Source organism: Amyelois transitella, chromosome 7 (assembly GCF_032362555.1).
Source record: "Amyelois transitella isolate CPQ chromosome 7, ilAmyTran1.1, whole genome shotgun sequence".
In the NCBI taxonomy this organism is placed as follows: domain Eukaryota; kingdom Metazoa; phylum Arthropoda; class Insecta; order Lepidoptera; family Pyralidae; genus Amyelois; species Amyelois transitella.
The window spans coordinates 2,102,565-2,113,741 of record NC_083510.1 but is presented as its reverse complement, the minus strand read 5'-3'; the positions used below and the strand labels follow the sequence as shown (position 1 = coordinate 2,113,741).

The following is an 11,177-nucleotide window of genomic DNA, read 5'->3' as shown; positions in this document are numbered from 1 at the left end:
ATTACACGTTAAACTGTTACACTTGTAAACAATCCTGACCTACCCTGACGTTGCTCGGGTGATTCGTCTTCAGAGCTGGGACCCGGGTCACTTCACCCGGGTCGGTTCAACGACCCCCGACACCTCGAGGGATATCATTTTATTACGCACCAACCGCTGTTATATCATTCTTATTTGAATTAAATTTTAATATTTGAAGACTGGGATATAAGGTGAAGTTTATTATACTCTAGCGGCTGTCTGCTACTTCGCTTGCGTTTTACTTACAATTTATAGAGAATAATTTTGATGCAAAAAAATAATACACAGCGACCATCGGATTGTGGTTATGCATATACTGATAGGTAACTACTATATATTGATTACAGTTATCAGTTTAGCAATTAGCAGAAAATCAATTTTAAATACAAATTTGATATGAGATTTAATATTTAAATATTGTCTTGATTGTTTACTAAGACATTCTTAGATTAAATGTATATTTGCATGTGAGTAGATATTTTCCAACGTTACTCTAATTTAAATCAATATTAAACGTATAATTTCTAACTTTTTAATTTTAATTAATACTCTACCTAGTGAAGTGTTAAACTTATAGTATTTACAGTAAACAACTAATACTAATCATGACACGACCTACCTCAATACGTAGGGGAAAGTGTACGTGAGATAGCTTATCCGGTTTTTATCCAATACCCGGGTCGGAGTGACGTTTCCGACGATAACGGCCCGGTTCTACGTAACGTGCCGGCAGTGTCCGCACCTCGTATGTTCCTAACTTTTACATTATAGATAGATAGATAGATACATAGATAATTCATTTATTTGATTTGCTACACACGATTTACAATTTCATATGAAATACAAATTAATAGGGTGTGAGTTGAAGCAATACAAAAAGGTCACAACTCAACGAATTTATTGCTGTAGAGCAATACGCTGATTATCTATGGTTAGCTTAAACATGCATTTTTCAATCAAGGGAATGGCATATAAACTTGTTATTGGTTGTATTTGAATCGCACTATGCAGCTGTATCATGCAGCTAAACTTTTCGAGACTGTTGGCACTGTTTACTCCGTAAGGGATAAAGACGTGATTATGTATATTATGGGGTAAATACATTTCGACTTATGATTCGATCACTTATTATCTTCATGAAATTAAGATAATAGAAGAACTTTATATACTTACTTATTTTTCATTTAGTATCTAAAGTTACATTGTTATAATCACATTTTTTTATTTTTTAAAGTTATTCTTGCTCTTTTGTGTGTTTTTCCTTGCGAGCTATTATTTCTGCAAATAAAGTCGTGATAGTTTTGTCCTGCAGTTTGATAACGATTTATTTGAATATACTTAATTTATCATATAGTTAAGAAACTGCCGAATAATAAACTAATCTTCGTTTACTTGTTTACAGGTCTTACAAGATATCAAGGTAAATATTAGTCTTAAATCTTTCGCACTAATGCTGTATCTAACTCTAAAATAAGTACCTAGTTCTTCGCACCTTACTTTTAAATTAGTAAGTAGTTCTTCTCTTTCTTTTGGCTCTTTTTTTTATTTCCTGTGGAAAAGTATTGTTATTTTTTACATACGTTACCATAAATTAATATTTGGTTATTATGTTGATCATATTTACCTCTTTATTTAAACAAACTTTTGCACTTCATTTTAACTGCTTCTATATTTTCCTAAGTATTTTATTTTGCTGTAAATGCTCTACTCTAAAAGTTTTGGTTTGCTTATCACTTTTTCCTCTATAAAAGTTGTGCTTTTTTGGTATACTTTCATAATAATAGTAATCAGGTAAGTAAGCACTTAAATAATGAGTTAGCTAGTAAAGTAGTCTTAAGGTATATATTAGTCTTCACGTTGGTACTTAGTCAAACTTTAATTTATAATCTAATATGTAAATACCCCTTGCTTTGAATTTAGCAGCTGTGAATGAAACCAGCACTTTCAATGATAGATATTAATGGATATATTTTAATAGCTTTATTTGCATATTATAAATAATATGTTGTACACATTTTAATAGGAAAACCTAGGATATTTTGGTATAGAATGTTATAATTGATATTTGAGTAGCTTTATTTGTGCATTAGAAAAAGCCCCCACGGTTCGCCCGCGTTTATCGAAATACCCCGTTAATTTTCGTGCGTTATTTCAGGTAATTCTCTCTTAATTACAGTACCAATAGATTATACAAAAAGAGTAACCCATGCTCTTTTCAAGATCCAAACAATTAATAAAGGTTTAACTGTAAAGCATTGTCGCGTTTATTTTCGGATTTCTAAAATTAGCTGGGACATAATTTTAATATCTGCTGTCCGGAGGGAAAGGTCGGAGTGGGAAGACCTAGACGAACGTATCTTGATCAAATTAAGGACGTCATGGTAAATGGTCAGGTCAAAAGTACCCGAAACCGCCGAGGTTGCATGAAGAGAGTTACGAATGTGGATGAAGCGATGGAAGTATGCAGAGTTCGTGGCAAGTGGAAAGAGGTAGTCTCTGCCTACCCCTCCGGGAAAGAGGCGTGATTTTATATATGTATGTATGTATAATTTTAATAGCTTTATTTGAATGTAATACATAATATATCTTAGACACATTGCACCCGCGGAGGTTCGATACCCACGTCGGGAAGGCTCGGGGAGGGGCGCGGTCGATGGGTCAGTGACCCCGGGAGATTTCGATGCCACCCCGGACCGCCTTCGACTTATTTATTAAAATTTCGTACTCACTTATAACGCCGTATTAATAAAGTTAAAATTTTAACTCGATTCAGGCTTTACGTGCTGAAAGTTTGAAGTGCTTCGGCGGCTTCAATTATGAATTACATACTCGCTTTTGATCTGAAACTTTTTGATTGAAGTACCTACTAGTACTATATTTTTGTGTACGTACATATAATCCAACTATATTCCTTGTGGGGTAGACAGAGCCAACAGTCTTGCAAAGACTGATAGGCCACGTTCAGCTATTTGGCTTTAAGATAAAATTGAGATTCAAATAGTGACAGGTGGCTAGCCCATCGTCTAAAAAAGAATCCCAGAAATTTGTAAAGCCTATCCCTTAGTCGCCTTTTACGACATCTGTGGGAAAGAGACTGAGTGGTCCATTCTTTTTTGTATTGGTGCCGGGAACCACACGGCACAACAAGATTAATAAGTACCTAGATAATTAATTTTAATGATTTGATAATCCTACATAGGCACTTCCGTGTTCAAATTAATAACTAATAAAAGATTTTTAATTATTTATCAGCTTATCTAGTAGCTAGCTATTGTAAATTTAAAACCCCTTTAGTGACATTGATGGACCAAACGTTAAAAACAGTGATTTAAGCCCATAAAAAAGACATATTGAAATCCAAAGATTTTCGAAGAAAGTTTCCAATAGAATTTAATTAGTCCATACATCCCAGTCAATGTAAGGTTACGAATATATTATTGGATCCAGACATCCATTGAATTAATTCAAATCTGTCCCAAATTGTAACACAATAAAGTCCAATTTTGACATATCCCGTGTAGGTATCCCTGTCTCGACTTCCCTCTCTTTCGTACAACAATCGCCTTCCAAGTTTGAAGATTATATTTACAAAACATCGGGCGCGAGGTTGCCGTTACGTGCGCCCGCGCCGGTGACGTCATAGGCTGGGGTTTCTCACTCTGTACGTCTCATTCTAAACACAGCCCGTTACCAACATAAAATTGTATGAATCATTGTGAATTAGTAAATGAGAGACATAGTCCTATGTTTGTACTTTTTAATTTAACGTTATCATAGAGTTGGCCACGTGGTTTTCAGCTAAAACTCCGTTGTAAAATAAGATTTAGTTTAAGGTGTGGTTCCCGGCAGTGCCGTGGGGTTCCTTGAACTTTAGAATAGATCCACTCCACATCTATCCCATCCCATAGATAGCGTAAAAGGCGACTAAGGGAATGGCGAATAAACTTGGGATTCTCCTTGTATGCGATGGGCTAGCAACCTGTCACTATTTGAATTTCAATTCCATCATTAAGTCATACAGCCGAACGTAGCCTTTCGGTCTTTTTAAGAATGTTGGCTCTGTCTACCCAGAAGGGTATATAGATATAATTAAATGTATGTATTACATATGTTAAGTTTAATAAAATCCGTCACAACAATCATGCATCCATATGCGCTAACTTTTTGCTTCATATTCTTCATTATATATACCTAAGTGAAACGAAGTGCAGTTAAAATGTGTTTGTTCAAAACTCTACCAAAATGTCGTCTCTAAGCGCATTCACGATTGTATTTTCTTCAAAGCTTTGGGTTCGCTCATTCACATTCTGTGAAAATATTTGGCAGAAATCTGCATTGAAAATTTTAGTAGCTCTAGTTTGTGCTTTTGTCGCCTGCTACGTCAATATAGAGAATTATCATCTTCCAACAACTGTGAAAAAATTATTGCCCTGAATTCGCTTACTTTGCAAGATAGTTGATCATAATAAAACAATGAAAATCTCTGAAAAAATAAGTCGTAAGTCGTAAAATCAAAAAAAAATTTAATAATTTTCGTAGATAAATATCACAAGTTAAATCTCCTTTACCTTAAATTAATAGCTTAGTATTTAGTCTTATAGACATTTGTAAAGGCAAACTACAAAGTCAATCTATGAAACTTTTCCTAGTCCAAGTTTTGTTTTAGAAAGGCAAGGTCATGGTCATTTTATTTACAATATGTAGCCTAATCTTCAGTCCTGTAAACGCTTTAGTTACGAAAGTTTTAGAAACGCATACCTAGTCGAGATTATAATAACGTGTCATGTTTGGATATCGTTTGCGGATGTTTTGAAAACATCAGCGCAAATTACTACCAGTGTTGCGGTAATCAATTGTTATTTATTAAACAGACTAGTAGGCACGACTATTGTTATCATACTGTAACATAACAATAGAAACTGGTAGAAAAATATGACGCCTGAAATAGAGGGCGCTACTGTCGTATTCAGTGTCGGTGGGCGATAAAGCGCCCGAATAAAAAAGTGTGATGCACAGGTGCAGGTCCTACTGCAGCCGTTACCAATGATTATTATCTGAGTTATATTGGTTTTATTGCTAACCCGTGCTCTTATGATGAGAGAAAACAATGGGATTGTAACTTCATTGCATGAACATAGTTATCATATCCGAAACGGGTTAGGCATTTAAGATTCCCCTGCAAACGTTCTCAGGCGTCGCTTTGTGTAAAAACCTGACTTACCCAATCCAAGGTCTTGGTCATAGATGCGCCCCGGACTTCTCTCCCGAGACGTCTTGATTTTGCTTAAAATAAGAAAGGTAGTGCGGGGCACATAACTTGACCTATAAACACTGCTTATCTAAAAACGCAAAATTTTATTGGGGCGCATGAGTAATGACATCTATTAATATAAATGCCGCATTTTTTTGGTTTGCATTTATTTCGGGTACGCAGTTCCAAAATGGAAAGCAATTTATCTATGAGGAAATATTTGTTTGTCAGGCAAATTTCAAAGACCGAAAATTCCCAAATGGCTTTTTAATCAAGAGCAAAATAAACAAAAACATTTACAAAGCGTAGGTACAACATCAAGGAATATGCGGTAAATTACTTATGTTTTTTCCTTTTTGTTTATCCAAGACGATCTTAAATATTTATTTATAAAATAATACCGGATGACCCGAATATCCTTCACGAGACGGCACCGAAGTTTTGACATTGAAGATCGCGTTTAAAATTCTGTTTACAATCCGTTGATAACAAGCACCGTTAGCATATCAGGCTATTTGCAAACATATTTAACTTCCATACAAATATTTTTTCTTTCTATCGGTCATTTGGAAGAATAGATATACCTCTTGATTTATACATGCATGCATATACATATACATGCAACTTATAATAATATCACTTGTGGGGTAGACAGATCCAACAGCCTTGAAACGATTGAAAGTATTATTTAACGAAATTGTATTCAAAGAGTATGTACGCTTATGAGTTACTTAAATATAAATCAAATCTATGAACGATCAATCATTTCAAAGTTCACAATAAAAAACTTGATTAAATTGGACAAATTAAACTGAATAATAATTAATACAGGCGCGCGAATTAAATTATAGTTGTTGGAAATCTATGCATTTTATAACTTTGTTTTGTTGACTGTACCACAAGGAAGCGATCAATTCATGAGCACAATACTTACTCGAAGAAGGCTATGGACCAATAAGAGTCAATACAATAGTTACAGTACAATAGTTAACCTTCAAGTAATAGACGCATGGAATGTGTGGAGTCCAGGCTAATAAAGATTTTCTATTCATTCATTATTCTTGAAATCATATTTTCAATGAACATATGTTGACACTGATAAAGTATTATCAGAGGCGTATTTTTAACAGATCCTTCGTACGACAGTAGGTCATAGAATATAAATACATATAGACACGTTTATATCTGGTCCGAAGTAGACAGAGCTCTTGAAAAATACTGGAAGTCTACGTTCAGCTGTATGACTTAATGATGGAATTAAAATTTAAATTGTGACATCGCCTACAAAAAGATTCCAAAGTTTGTAATCCTATCTCTAGGTCGCTTTTTACACGACATTCATGGTAAAGATATTGAATGGTCCTATTCTAAAGTGCTGGGAACCACACGGCATAGGAAAGTTAAGTCAAAGCAATCGGAATCACATGGATCTTATATTATTTAGATTATTATAAAATACTCCACAGCCTAAGGAGAGGTAAGCCATTTTTTAAATCATAAGATCAACTACAAGAGTATCTTACACTCATAAATCTAGTAAGAGTACGCCTTATTGGTGTATATACTTCATTAAAACCTGTGTTTTTTCCGTGCGTAATTCTAAAAAGGAGTGTTTAATAACTCCGCATTATATATTTGTGGAAGACAAAACAACATTTTTCTTGTCATAAAATTGTCAAAACATCGGACAGTCGCCTTGAATAATTTTCCTTAACTTGTTATTTTTCTTTGGCAAAAAAATATTTTATCGCGGAGTAATGAACTGAAAAATAATAACTCCGCATTATATATTTATGGAATACAAAACATCTTATCTCTTGATCAGCATAGTAGAACATCAATCAATCAATATAACTCTTTTATTTCTTGGGTTTCTGATGACTGACTGACAAATAATGTAAAGTCGAAATTACTTGTCATAACTATAGGAAACAAAAATTAAAGAAGAAGATATAAATAATTTTTAATAGACGAGATTCGTTGAAATCTTTTATTCCTAAACTTGAAATTTATTTGCAAAAAATAATTTCAGTTTGTTATCCCACACAGCGCTCGGAACGCCTTATTCACTTTATTGCAGAGCACTCACATACAAACATACATTTTTACATACAAGAAAATATAGGGTGTCATGTCAACAAAGTAAAAAAAAATGTGTGATCATTACTCCATAAATAGTTCCATCATAAAGCCGAACGTGGCCTTTCAGTCTTTTTTGAGATTCAGGCTCTATCTACCCCTGAGGTCTACCTCGTGAGGGATATAGACGTGACTGTATGTTTGTATAAATAGATGAAAATAATAGTTTAAAAAAAACTAAAAAACTACGCTTTTATTGCTAATCAAACTAAAAAATAGAAAATAAAAATTAATGACAAAGGAATTCAGTAGTAGCAAGTCGAACAATCAGTTATAGTCAGTTGTAGTAGTAATTACCTCGGATTAAAATTATAACAAAATTAAATTTATAAACAAAACAATTTAAATCAGAGTAAAAAGCGTGGGGTGCCTGATGTAGTAAATATTAAAATCATTCTATTAGCATATATTTATGACAAGAGAGTTATGAAAATGAAGTAAAATGCACCCCACGCTTTTTACTCTGATTTAAATTGTTTTGTTTATAAATTTAATTTTGTTATAATTTTAATCCGAGGTAATTACTACTACAACTGACTATAACTGATTGTTCGACTTGCTACTACTGAATTCCTTTGTCATTAATTTTTATTTTCTATTTTTTAGTTTGTTTAGCAATAAAAGCGTAGTTTTTTAGTTTTTTTTAAACTATTATTTATTTTCTATTTTTTAGTTCGATTTGCAATAAAACGGGTAGTTTTTTAGTTTTTTTATACAATTATTTTTTGGAAGTTAACACTTCTGGTATAACTATCTTACTAGAAAAGACTTTCGCAACCATGCGCCCATCGCCGGAGGTTTTCACAACTAACTTGCTTAAAGTTATATGTGGCCTGATTGGATTAAATCTCATAATATTCTCATCATCATGATTCTTTTTAAGGCGATGGGCTTGCAACCTGTCACTATTTGAATCTCAATTCTATCTTAAAGCCAAATAGCTGAACGTGGCCTATCAGTCTTTACAAGACTGTTGGCTCTGTCTACCCCGCAAGGGATATAGACGTGATTATATGTATGTATGATGATTGTTAAACCCAGTTGAAAAGAATTTTATAGTGATAAATCACTGTTAATAATATTTTTGACTATCCAGCAAACGTAATAATTTTCGATTGTGGCCTTGCCAGGAATCAAACCACTAGATTAAGAGGCAGATTGATACAGGAACAAAAATATTTCAAACATACCTCCACTGCCTTTACAACCAGGAACGCAACAAAGTTTATCTGAAGACATCGTGGCACTTTGTTGTAAAATCTGTCTTTCACAAAAACAAACACAAACTTGGGACTCCTATCTCAAATAATAAGGTACTTTTTACAGGAGTCCTATCTCAAAATATCTGCACAACACAGTAAACACAGTCAGAGTCCAATCTCAGATGATAAAATCACACGAATATCCGGAAGAACAAAGCTCGACTCAACGGAAGATTCCAAACTCCAAATAACGACAAGTTATCAGCACAAAACAAAGTGCAAATAGGTAAATACACAGGCACCGGTAAAAAACAACAGAAAGAAAGTTTACAGGTGTTCGAATCGAATTTAATCAAAACTTACTGCAAAACTTATTTGACATAAAAAACTGTCACTCATTTTCCAAACGAGTATTACAGTGTTGCTATTATAAATAGGCAAAAGATACCTAATGTTAATTCAAGAATTGCATTAATATGTTAAATACGTATTAAATATCGCAAAGTTCTGTAGGTAGTAACTTTATTCTTGTATTATTGTAAATTTAGTTGTTCAATTTTCATTTATTACTTTTGTTTTATTACTTATATATTTTTTATTGTTTTAAAATATTCTACTAATTCTACTATTGTTTCTAATGGTAATTCTAAATGGAGCAATGCGATGAAATAAAGAAGCCTCAGGTTAATAGTGACATTATATGGAAATATATTACATCTCTTTTTGACTCATTATACGTCAGAACTTCTTGGTTTCTTGTATGGAGATTACTGGCACTGGTGCTATCTCTGTCTCTCTTGCTCTCATACGAAGGATCTAAAAATGAATTTATTAATCCTGGCAGTTTTAATAAGGATAATGAGAAACTCTTATCAAAATATTGCATTGTCATCGGTCCTTGATACGTGTGCAAAGTTCCAAGTTGATCAGACGTTTAGAAATCAGTGAAAATTAAGCTCAAAGATTCCGTTACATACATACATACATACATACATACATACAACCCAAGCTAATAAAAGCGTAGTAAAAATAGCGGTTGAATTTTTTAACCAACAACTTAAACCCATGCATAAATTCCGTTGAGATTTGACATAGGATATAACAGATATGTTCTCGTATCAAAGATTCTAGTACAATATAACTCATAATACAGAATAATGAACAATATGTGCAATAATAATAATAATTTCACTTCTACATGAATGGGTCTTAAATTGCTAAGTGGAACTGGTAACAAGGATGCAACTCCAAAGTTATGCCAAGTTGATCGCACTACTCTAACTGCGGTAATTCTGAAGACGTGAGGATATCGCGTGAGAATAGTTCTGCCGTGGTATAACTAAAATGCCGTTATCTGACATCAGGATTTACACCTTTTTTACCAGTAAAATAAGAAAAAACAAGCTCTTTCGATCTGTATATACGACTTTTTGGTACCTTTAAGTCATAAATAGGCGTCCTCATTGATGAATGGCATCAGTTTAAATTTTTACCGCAGTTTTTGACGTTTTACTTAAAACAAGGATTTGGCAGATAACGGCATTTTAGTTATACTAGGTTAGAATGAACAGTTACCATTATATTATTACTAGATTTCTTTACCAATGTATGTAGGCACTGCATTAACTTAGTATATATTTAGTTCTTATGGTAATTTCGACTGCTGGCTCTGGGTACCCCGTAAGGGATTATACGTGATGTTATGGTCCCCTCTTTAGGTATGCTTAACATGGTAGGCAGAGTCACAAGAGTAAAAGGCCACATTCAGCGGCTTTAGAATTTTTAATTAGGCAAATTGTTTGTTTGTTTGTAAATACTTTATTGTACATAACAAATTTTAAGTAGTACATAAAAATACATTAAAAATAACGATGTACAGGGGCGGACTTATCCCTGTGAGGGATAAGTTACAAATTATTATAAACTAATAAAAAATAAAATAAAAACAGTACACAGGAGGTCGAATAATATAAATAAAGCGCATAAAGGCACAGGTTCAAATAACACCTCGGCAATGTACGAGTACCAGTGACATTTTTTAAAGTTTGAATACTAATGGTGAGGAAAAACATCTTGAGGAAACCTGCACATTCAGGCAATGCGTAAAAGTTGCGGAAGGCGGATGGGAGTCGCTTCGTGTGTAAGCCTGACTCACCAAATCTAGGATCCATGCTCAATGGCATTACCCTGGGTTCCTCCCCAAACTGGTGAAGATGCAACCAGGACTAAGGCCAGGACAAAGAGAGACTACCCTAGGAAATGATCACAAATAATCCAGTACGAAGACTTATTAAGCGGCTTTTTCCCAATGCGATGAAAAACATAGGTATTCTGAACTAAAAGAGGCGCTTAAACAAGCGTACCCGAAGTCTATGTCTAGTTAAGGAATGACGTCTTAACTAGCGCGTTTCCTCATAATATTTCCACGTTCAATGCACCTGGAAGCCGGCCAAGATGACGTCATACCTCGTGGAAAATTGGCGGCCATCAGTCATCTCCCGCGGGATATATTGGTTAGCAACAGGACAGTCATACATCATTATTGACAACCAGATTTCATGAGC

General features: G+C 33.9%; 1 protein-coding gene across 2 annotated transcripts in view; it reads left to right on the top strand.

Moving 5' to 3' along the window:
* LOC106143545 (methylcytosine dioxygenase TET) overlaps positions 1–11,177 on the top strand; it is a 44,508-nt gene that overhangs the window by 6,214 nt on the left and 27,117 nt on the right. For both annotated transcript variants that reach the window (XM_060945295.1, XM_060945294.1), the window contains exon 2: positions 1,424–1,441. The gene's annotated coding sequence lies outside the window, so the exon portion shown is untranslated. The remainder of the gene's footprint in view (positions 1–1,423; positions 1,442–11,177) is intronic.